This window comes from Manihot esculenta, chromosome 4 (assembly GCF_001659605.2).
Source record: "Manihot esculenta cultivar AM560-2 chromosome 4, M.esculenta_v8, whole genome shotgun sequence".
NCBI lineage: Eukaryota > Viridiplantae > Streptophyta > Magnoliopsida > Malpighiales > Euphorbiaceae > Manihot > Manihot esculenta.
Window position 1 is genome coordinate 19069358 of NC_035164.2, and position 10447 is coordinate 19079804.

Consider the following 10447-nt stretch of genomic DNA (forward strand, 5'->3'; position numbering starts at 1 on the left):
AAAAGGGACTAACCAAGCCTTAGGGCCAAGCACAACACTAATCCATAAACATAACTCTGTTTTACGTTACATTTCATTGCATTATCTTGCAATACATTACATCAATTTTACAATACATGTCCACACTAAAACACTAATCTATTACATAAGCATGACATTTACACTTGACGTCTTCCTGGACTACCTCTGACCTGCAAACCTGGGGGTTAGGGGAAAGGGGTGAGCTAAAAAGCCCAGTGAGCAGAACAGAAAAACAATAATAAATCATGCTTTCATGGAATGCGTCACAACACAAACATTTCGCATCACGGATGGACATGACCACCAAAACTCCCTCTGTCTGTAACATATCATGGTGCCCGGCCCTCAAAGGAGCTCCTCAGGACTTCTGTAACATAACATAGTGTCCGACCCTTCGGGCTCCTCAGGACTTCATTATGCCCGGCCCTCGGTGGGGCTCCTCAGGACTTCATTAACATATCATAGCTAGGGCTATTGGGGTCGCCTTGGTCCATCCACATCAATAGCAAATTATGCAATGCAACATCTTCGTGAAATCTAATGCAATAGCCTAATACATATACATGGTATTCATGATGCGTGAACATGCTTAAAACATTTGAGTTAGTTCTACTCACCTCTGGCAGACGCTGGACTGACTCTGCAACAGCTAACTCTGCTGGCCTCCTTGGTCCCTCGGGTCCAATCCTACACAGGTGTACTCGAATGAGGTGCCAAACACACTCTCAACAACTCATATACAACTCCCCAAAAACCCCCTAAAACATCCTCAAAACGTACGTAGAAAACAACCAAGAATGGGCTGGACACGGCACTTTCGGCGGCACTTTCGGCGGCCGAATGTCCCTTCCAGAGCCGAAAGCCATGCAGGTTCGAGGGCACTTTCGGCGGCCGAAAGTCCTTCCAGAGCCGAAAGCCATGCAGGTTCGGGGGCACTTTCGGCGGTTGAAAGTCCTTCAAGAGCTGAAAGTCTGGCACCTTCGGCGGCAGGTTCGGCTGCCGAAGCCTCACACAGATCCGAAAGTCCTGGCCTTCGGGGGCATGTTAGGCAGCCAAAGCTGCTTTCCATGCAGGTTCGGCGGCCGAACATACCTTCGGCGACCGAACCTGGTTCCCTCCGAACAGCAGGTCCGAATCCGACACAAGCAAAACCAACCTCCAAACCACCCAAAACCTCACATGCCCTCTCCCAAACATGCATACACACTCCCACATGCATAAAGGGGCATAAACTAACTTAAACCCCAACACAAACATCACATAAGCATACATTGGGCATAAAACCCACATAAATCCTAACATGCATATCTACCCATACTCAAGCATTAAAACTTCCTTCAAACTTACTTAAAACTTTATTAAACATAAATGAAAGCAAGGATCTACATTTACCTCTTGAAGATCGAGGGTTGGTGCGATCCCTAACTTGGAGATGGGAGGAAACAAACTCTTTGGTTCTCCAAGCTCCCAAAACTTGATTTAAGCTTGAAAACTTCAAAACCCAAAAGGAAACTCATAAAAACGTGAAGGGTTTGAAGAAAGAACATGAAATCAACCAAAGGAGGACATGAACACACCTGAGCTCGAGAATAGGGAGAAAACTCACCCATTTTCGGTCTGAGGGCCTTTTATAGGTGGCCAGTCAACCACCTTCGGCGGCCTAAGCTGTCTCCACAGCTCTACCACCTTCGGCAGCCTAACTTGCCTCCTAAACTAACCCATGTTCGGCGGCCGAACTTGAGGTTCGGCGGCTGAACCTGGTTTCTGCCCTCAAAGCCTTCGGAGGCCTAAAGCACTCCCAAAACAGCCCCATATTCGGCGGCTGAACCTGGGTCCTTCCTCCTTGGCCTATTCTTTTCAAAACTCCATTTCTTTTCCATTTAAAATCATAAAATCATGTGAAAACATTTTAGAAACACATTTTACCCCTCTAGAAGACTCTGGCATCTTCAGAATTCCAGATTCCAACGGAGATTCCGCCGGAAGGTAGGGATTCCGATGCCGGAATCTAGCCGGGTATTACATTCTTCCCCCCTTTAAGAACATTCATCCTCGAATGTTCAAACAAACAGGCATTCTAAAAAACATAGCATCAAGCATACATAAACAAGCAAGCAAAACCTAAAAACCTCCCTCTTAAAAGGGATACGGTACTGCTGGATTATGAACTCCCGAGTCTCCCAAGCGAACCCACCCGCACTGGCGATCCCAAAGGACTTTCACCATCGGGATTTCTTTGTTCCCTCTCTTTCTGACTTGTGTGTCAATGATCCGCACTGGCTGCTCAACATAGGTGAGACCCTCCAAGATCTCCACCTTTGGTCCTTTAAGAACCTTACTTGGATCTGACACGAACTTCCATAACACAGGAACATGGCAATTCGAATGGATTTTCTCTATGGAAGTAGGTAAATCTAACTTGCAGGATACATTCCCAATCCTTTGTAGCACTCCAAAGGGTCTGATGTATCTTGGAGCTAGTTCACCCTTCTTCCCATAACGAATCACCTCTTCATAGGAGACACCATAAGCAATACCCCAGCCTTCTCCTGAACTCCACAAGCTTCCGCTGCGCACTCTGATCCTTTCTCTTCTCCCTTCTTCTCTGCTGAACTGACTTCTTTCCTAACCCTCAACAGGTGGGGAATACCTGTTCTTGGTAGTGACCTTGTTCAACTGCCTGAAGTCGACACAGGGTCTCCAGGATCCATCCTGCTTTTCCCACAACAACACTGGAGCAATCCAGGGTGAGGTACTAGGTCGGATAAAACCTTTGTCTACCAAGCTCTCGCCACTGCTCTAACAACTCCTACAACTCTGCAGGTGCCATCCTGTAGAGAAGAATAGAGATGAACCTGATGCTTGGTATCTCTTCTATTTCCAAACTCTATCTCCCTAGTTGGTGGTAAACCTGACAGCTCGCCTGGGAAAACATCTAAGAACTCTCTCAACAATAGACACGGAGGCTGGTTCCCTGACCTGACTGCTAAACTCTCAATAAGAGCTAGAACCCTCTGACAACCCCTCCTACGCACCCTACGAACCTGACAGGCTGACATCAAACCTCTAGGCATCCCTACTATGTCCCCTCAACAGACTACCTCTGACCCATCCTGTCCTCTGAACCTGACTACCTTGTCTTTGCAGACCAAGATAGCACCACGAGTAGAAAACCAATCCATCCCTCGATTGACGTCCAGACAGTCAAGTCTAGGACCTCAAGGTCGGGTGGAAGGCATCTACCCTCAACTGATACTAAACTGGACTGGCAGACTGACTCTGCCACAAATGGATCACACTTGGGTTCACTGACCCAAAGAGGACACTCTAGCCCAGAAGTTATCAACTCAACCTCTCGACGGCTCCTAGAGCAACTAAAGAAAGAGAAATACCAGGGTTCACAAAAACATACACATCAGAACATTCAAAAGTGAGCGTACCTGACACCACCATGTTTGATGTGTTTGCCTCCTGCTGAGCTTGGGTGAAGATCCGTGTTGGAGCTGACGGACCTTCTCCATGGGAACCTGCTGAAGAAGAGGCTGACCCTCTTCCTCTGCCTCGACCACTGACCTGAAACATGGCTGGAGCTGCTGGCTGAACCGCTCTACCTGGAGTTGCCCGCTGAGACTGTGCCAACCAGGGCGCAATGGGACACTCACGTACCATGTGCCCTTCCTGACCGCATCTAAAACATAGATTAGTCCCATACTGACAAACCCCTTTGTGCGGCCTCCCACACCTCATGCATCCAGAAGTATCGGAGCCAGAACTCGAACCACCACCTAATCCCATACTAGACTTCAACCTCTTCCAAAACTTACTCTTCTTTCCCCTCAGGGTTCTGCCCCACTTCTTACTTCTCGTGGCAGCTGTACTCAGAGTGGAGGGATCAATTCCTCCTAAACCTGAGATTCTGGAATCCTGAGTTTGAGCGTCTTCTTGAGACTCTCCCATTCCTTCTTCAAACAGGTTGACCTCCAGACTGACATCTCTCCTCTGAACATCCATCTCTACTTCTCTCGCATTAGCTGACATTCTCCTTAGATCCATTCCTTCTCTGCTTACATCAAAAGACCTTCCAGGGTCCCTTGATGTTCCCCATCTGCCGACTCTACACTACTGCGCTCTTGGCAGAGTAGGGGAAAAGGTGCCCATACCTTCCCTCTCAGACGGAACTCCAGTCGATTCCACAGATCGACGAATGCCTCGCATCCTAGCTCCTCTGAAGCACAACACACAATCATACAAACAATCATTAGCATCATACGGTTCATGTGGAAACACATGAACCTGCATCACATACATAGCATACCATTAATGCACATGCATAAAATCATGGCATTTCATAACATCAATTAAGACAGGACTTTACATCCTATCCTAGTGGACATGATTTTGCCTATTATGCTTGCCTTTTTATGACCTCTATGAGCCCAACGCACTCTAGGTCCGACCATATGAACCTAGGGCTCTCATACCAATCTGTAATGACACGAAAATCGGAACGCTATCGGCGCTAGGATCCAGATCGGCTTAAGGCCGCCGGGACCCGTAGCAAGCCTAATATACATCCTATCACCTGGTCAAATCCCATACATGATCAAAATATTAACATAAAAACTTAAACATCTGATGTATATACCGAGCTTGACCTGTATGCTACATAACTGAAAACATAAGGAACCCCCTATTAGAGCCCTCAATAAAAGCTCTAGCTGGGTCAACATAACATACATCAAGCTTGGATCACATCCGATGAACCAAAACCTAACCTGTGCATGCATCAAAAACCATAAGCATAAAACCTCCACTAGAGTCCTCATCAAATACCCTAGCGTGGTAAACATCACATGCCATAAGTTTGGTTCAAACTCAACTCAACATTAAAACATAACATACATCATGTACTAAAAAGGGACTAACCAAGCCTTAGGGCCAAGCACAACACTAATCCATAAACATAACTCTATTTTACGTTAAATTTCATTACATTATCTTGCAATACATTACATCAATTTTACAATACATGTCCACACTAAAACACTAATCTATTACATAAGCATGACATTTACCCTTGACGTCTTCCTGGACTACCTCTGACCTGCAAACCTGGGGGTTAGGGGAAAAGGGTGAGCTAAAAAGCCCAGTGAGCAGAATAGAAAAACAATAATAAATCATGCTTTCATGGAATGCGTCACAGCACAAACATTTCACATCACGGATGGACATGACCACCAAAATTCCCTCTGTCTGTAACATATCATGGTGCCCGGCCCTCAAAGGAGCTCCTCAGGACTTCTGTAACATAACATAGTGCCCGGCCCTTCGGGCTCCTCAAGACTTCATTATTGCCCGGCCCTTCGGGCTCCTTAGGACTTCATTATGCCCGGCCCTCGGTGGGGCTCCTCAGGACTTCATTAACATATCATAGCTAGGGCTATTGGGGTCGCCTTTGTCCATCCACATCAACAGCAAATTATGCAATGCAACATCTTCGTGAAATCTAATGCAACAGCCTAATACATATACATGGTATTCATGATGCGTGAACATGCTTAAAACATTTGAGTTAGTTCTACTCACCTCTGGCAGACGCTAGACTGACTCTGCAATAGCTAACTCTGCTGGCCTCCTCGGTCCCTCGGGTCCGATCCTACACAGGTGGACTCGAATGAGGTGCCAAACACACTCTCAACAACTCATATACAACTCCCCAAAAACCCCCTAAAACATCCTCAAAACATACATAGAAAACAACCAAGAATGGGCTGGACAGGGCACTTTCGGCGGCACTTTGGGCGGCCGAATGTCCCTTTCAGAGCCGAAAGCCATGCAGGTTCAGGGGCACTTTTGGCGGCCGAATGTCCTTCCAGAGCCGAAAGCCATGCAGGTTCGGGGGCACTTTCGGCGGCTGAAAATCCTTCAAGAGCCGAAAGTCTGGCAGGTTCGGCGGCAGGTTCGGCGGCCGAAGCCTCACACAGATCCGAAAGTCCTGGCCTTCGGGGGCACGTTAGGCAGCCAAAGCTGCCTTCCATGCAGGTTCGGCGGCCAAACATACCTTCGGCGGCCGAACCTGGTTCCCTCCGAACAGCAGGTCCGAATCTGACACAAGCAAAACCAATCTCCAAACCACCCAAAACCTCACATGCCCTCTCCCAAACATGCATACACACTCCCACATGCATAAAGGGGCATAAACTAACTTAAACCTCAACACAAACATCACATAAGCATACATTGGGCATAAAACCCACATAAATCCTAACATGCATATCTACCCATACTCAAGCATTAAAACTTCCTTCAAACTTACTTAAAACTTTATTAAACATAAATGAAAGCAAGGATCTACACTTACCTCTTGAAGATCGAGGGTTGGTGTGATCCCTAACTTGGAGATGGGAGGAAACAAACTCCTTGGTTCTCCAAGCTCCCAAAACTTGATTTAAGCTTTAAAACTTCAAAACCCAAAAGGAAACTCATAAAAACGTGAAGGGTTTGAAGAAAGAACATGAAATCAACCAAAGGAGGACATGAACACACTTGAGCTCGAGAATGGGGAGAAAACTCACCCATTTTCGGTCTGAGGGCCTTTTATAGGTGGCCAGTCAACCACCTTCGGCGGCCTAAGCTGTCTCCACAGCTCTACCACCTTCGGCAGCCTAACTTACCTCCTAAACTAACCCATGTTCGGCGGCCGAACTTGAGGTTCGGCGGCCGAACTTGAGGTTCGGCGGCCGAACTTGAGGTTCGGCGGCCGAACCTGGTTTCTGCCCTCAAAGCTTTCGGAGGCCTAAAGCACTCCCAAAACAGCCCCATATTCGGCGGCCGAACTTGAGGTTAGGCGGCCGAACCTGGGTCCTTCCTCCTTGGCCTATTCTTTTCAAAACTCCATTTCTTTTCCATTTAAAATCATAAAATCATGTGAAAACATTTTAGAAACACATTTTACCCCTCTAGAAGACTCTGGCATCTTCAGAATTCCAGATTTCAACGGAGATTCCGCCGGAAGGTAGGGATTCCGATGCCGAAATCTAGTCGGGTATTACACTCGCCTTTTCCTATATTTTAAGTAAGTTTTAAAAAGGGTTAAGGGTTATTTGGAATATGTAGGGGGTTTTTGGGGCTCTAATGTGGGTTTTATGTGCATGTTTTGTGTGCTTGTTTTATGTGCATGTTTTGTGATATTTTAGTGGGTTTTTGGGGAGTTGTTTAGAGTCATGTGTTAGCTATGCTTGGTCCCTTATAGGAGTCCATCTGTGTAGGATCGGACCTGGGAGACCGTAGAGGCCAGCAGTGAGTCAGCTGCTACAGTTTTAGTCAAGCGTCAGCGAGAGGTAAGTAGAACTGAACTATCTTTTCAAAGTAACTAAACTTTTAAGCATGTTCATGCATCACGAATGCCATGTATATGTATTAGGTTGTTTTGCATTAGAATTCACGAATATGATGCATTGCATAATTTGCTGTTGTTGTGGATGGATATTGGATGACCCACTAGCCCTCGAGCATGTTATGTTATGACGGATACGGAAGACCAGGGCTGCCCATTCTACGCGCCCTGGCACTATGTAAGAGAAAGATCAGGGCTGCCCATTCTACGCCCCTGACATTTATGGATATGCTATGTTATGTTTAAGAGTAAGTCCTGAGGAGCTCCGTCGAGGGCTGGGCACTATTTGGAATGTGGAGGGTTACTGGTGACAAGTCCATCTTGTTGTGAATTGTTTCTGCTGTGACACATTTCATATGAGCATATGTTTATTAAACTGTTTTTATGGTTCTGCTCACTAGGCTCTTGTAGCTTATTCCTTTCCCCTAACCCCTAACCCCAGGTTTACAGGGTCGAAGATAGCTTGGAAAGTCGGCATAGTAGCTGGTATAGTAATAGTATAGTTGTGGACATGTAAATTTTTAATGGATTAGAATTATGCTTGGCCCTAGTATATGTTTTTATAAATCCCTGTTATTCATGATCTTTATGTAAAAGTTTTAATGATGAGTTATGTTTGAACCAAACTTGAGGCATGTGATGTTTACCATACTAGAGCATTTGATGAGGGCTCTAATATGGATTTTATGTATACAGTTTATGATGCATGCACAGGTCAGGCCTTGGTTCGTGAAATGTTTAAGTTTTATGAAAATGTATGATCATGTATGGGATTTTTTATCAGGTACACAAGATGTATAGTAGGCTTGCTATGGGTTCCGGCGACCTTAAGTCGATCTGAACCCTAGCGCTGGTAGCGGTCCAGTTTCCGGGTCGTTACAATATTTAGTTTGAACATAAGTCATGATCAATATCAAACTTATGATTTCTTAATCTCTAAGTAGGCTGGTAAAACTAAATGATATTGATCACATTATTAATTCATTTGAGCACAATTATGCATTCCTCAGTCTCACTTATCGAGAGACCCAGAAGATATCCATCTCTTTAGAGAAACAAATTCTATCTTGATTGTTCAATATCCTCTACATAATTTCTATTATGCTCAATCATAATCTTTATGATTATCCGATTAAAGACAATGTTTAGTTATGTCAAAACATAACAGTTCTTATGTTGGAAACTATGACAATCTCAAGTCAAAAGATTAACACATAACTATATTGAGATTCACTTATAAAAATAACCCATGTAGTGATCTCAATGTGAGTCCATCCAATACTTTGTTCTCTAATAAGTATCTATGATTATTGATTTATATCAACGTACATATAATTATCTCATAATTATCAATCAATAATCATACTAGTCATATTTTATTATTATCATCATAATAATAAGTAACCAAGGATGTTAATAATTATTATGTAACATGTAAACAAATAATAATAATAATAAAACCTTTTTTTATTAATAAACAAAATGACATACAAAAAAATCCAAGATAATGGCCTAGGGCAAATACACTAACAGATGTCATCTATCTAGGAGAATTCCTGGCCTAGGACAAATATACTAACAGATGTCATCTATCTAGGAGAATTCCTCAGAAGGGAAATGCTCAGCTCCTTTTTCACGGAATACTAGCCTTGAACAAACATCTCCTTGCCTAGGGCTACTGTCTCCTTGAGTTCCTCCTCTAGCTCGGTTACCCTGGTGGAGGCAGCCCGGGCCTCTTCAGCTTGAGTCTGCAGCTCCAAGACCTGGCGTTGTAATAGGGCTACTTGATCCTCAGTAGATTTAGCCCGATTCTCAAGGCCCAGATTAGAGGCAAGGGCCGTGTCAAGGTCAGCCTAAAGCTTGTCCATCGACTTTAGGGTCTCCTTTATCATACCCTTAACTTCGGCCATCCGGACCTTCAAGTTTGAAAATTCCTTAGCCAAAAGCTCCTTATGCATCTCGTTTGTGCCAAATTCTCACCTCAAGGCTCTAAAACACTCCTTGGCCACATAGTCACAAAGGGCACCCTCCAATGCAAAATAAATAGCATTAACAAATAGCTCGTCCATCTCAACCTCGTTCAAATGACGAAGATCTGCGGGCCTCAGGACACTTTTGATTAGCAGGAGACCCATAGAAAGGTCATCAAGGAGAGATGGCACCCTGTTTAGCGCCAAGACCAAACATTAAATACCAACGGGCCAGGAAGACTTGACCCCAACGCTCACAAGAGCGGAGGAAGAAGGGGCATCAACAGGAAGCACAGGGGCTGAGGTGGTAGCAACAATGCTTGGGACCAAAGATTTAGGCTGAAGAGGTGCCAACTTCTCAATCGTAGGTTGGGAATGGGGATAGGGAAGTATAATCACCTCCTCCGAAGGGTGAGCACGTTTAGCAAGGGGACTAGCAATAACAAATTTGCCCTTTTGAGTAGCACATACTGCCTTGGCGAATCTGCTTGACCCAGCCATATCTGCAAAAAGGAGGAAGAGTAAGTAAGATAGTCAGTTCAAAAAATAAAAAGAACAAAAAAAGAAGTACCATGATCCTGAGGTAAGGGTGCATTGGGCGAGTGAGGAGCCTGGGTCTAGCCTATTGACAGATGACTCTGCCAGGATAAAGCAGCATTCCTCACCGCCTGGATGATATCAATCTTCCTTAACGCTTTAGCCATTGCCATAAAGGAAGCTAAAGCCTTGTCTTCCTCTCTCCTCGGGCAGACCCCATACTTCTTCAGTTCTACCCAGTAGTGCTAGCTAGTTTGAAGGCGCACAAAATCCCCAGAGTACGATGGAGGATAAAAAAGTTATTCTTCCACCGTTTTAAAGAAGAAGGCATCCAGCAAAAAATATTCAAGCACTTTCGACTGCTAAAGTACCAGAACTCCTCATTCTTACGAGTACCCAATTGGATAGTTGGGAGAAAAGTACTATGCTAGGTTTCAATGTGATTATTAAACACACAAACCGAAAGACTACCAAGATTTTCTAGCTATTAGGGTGAAGCTGAGCGACAAAAAGCTTGTAAAAA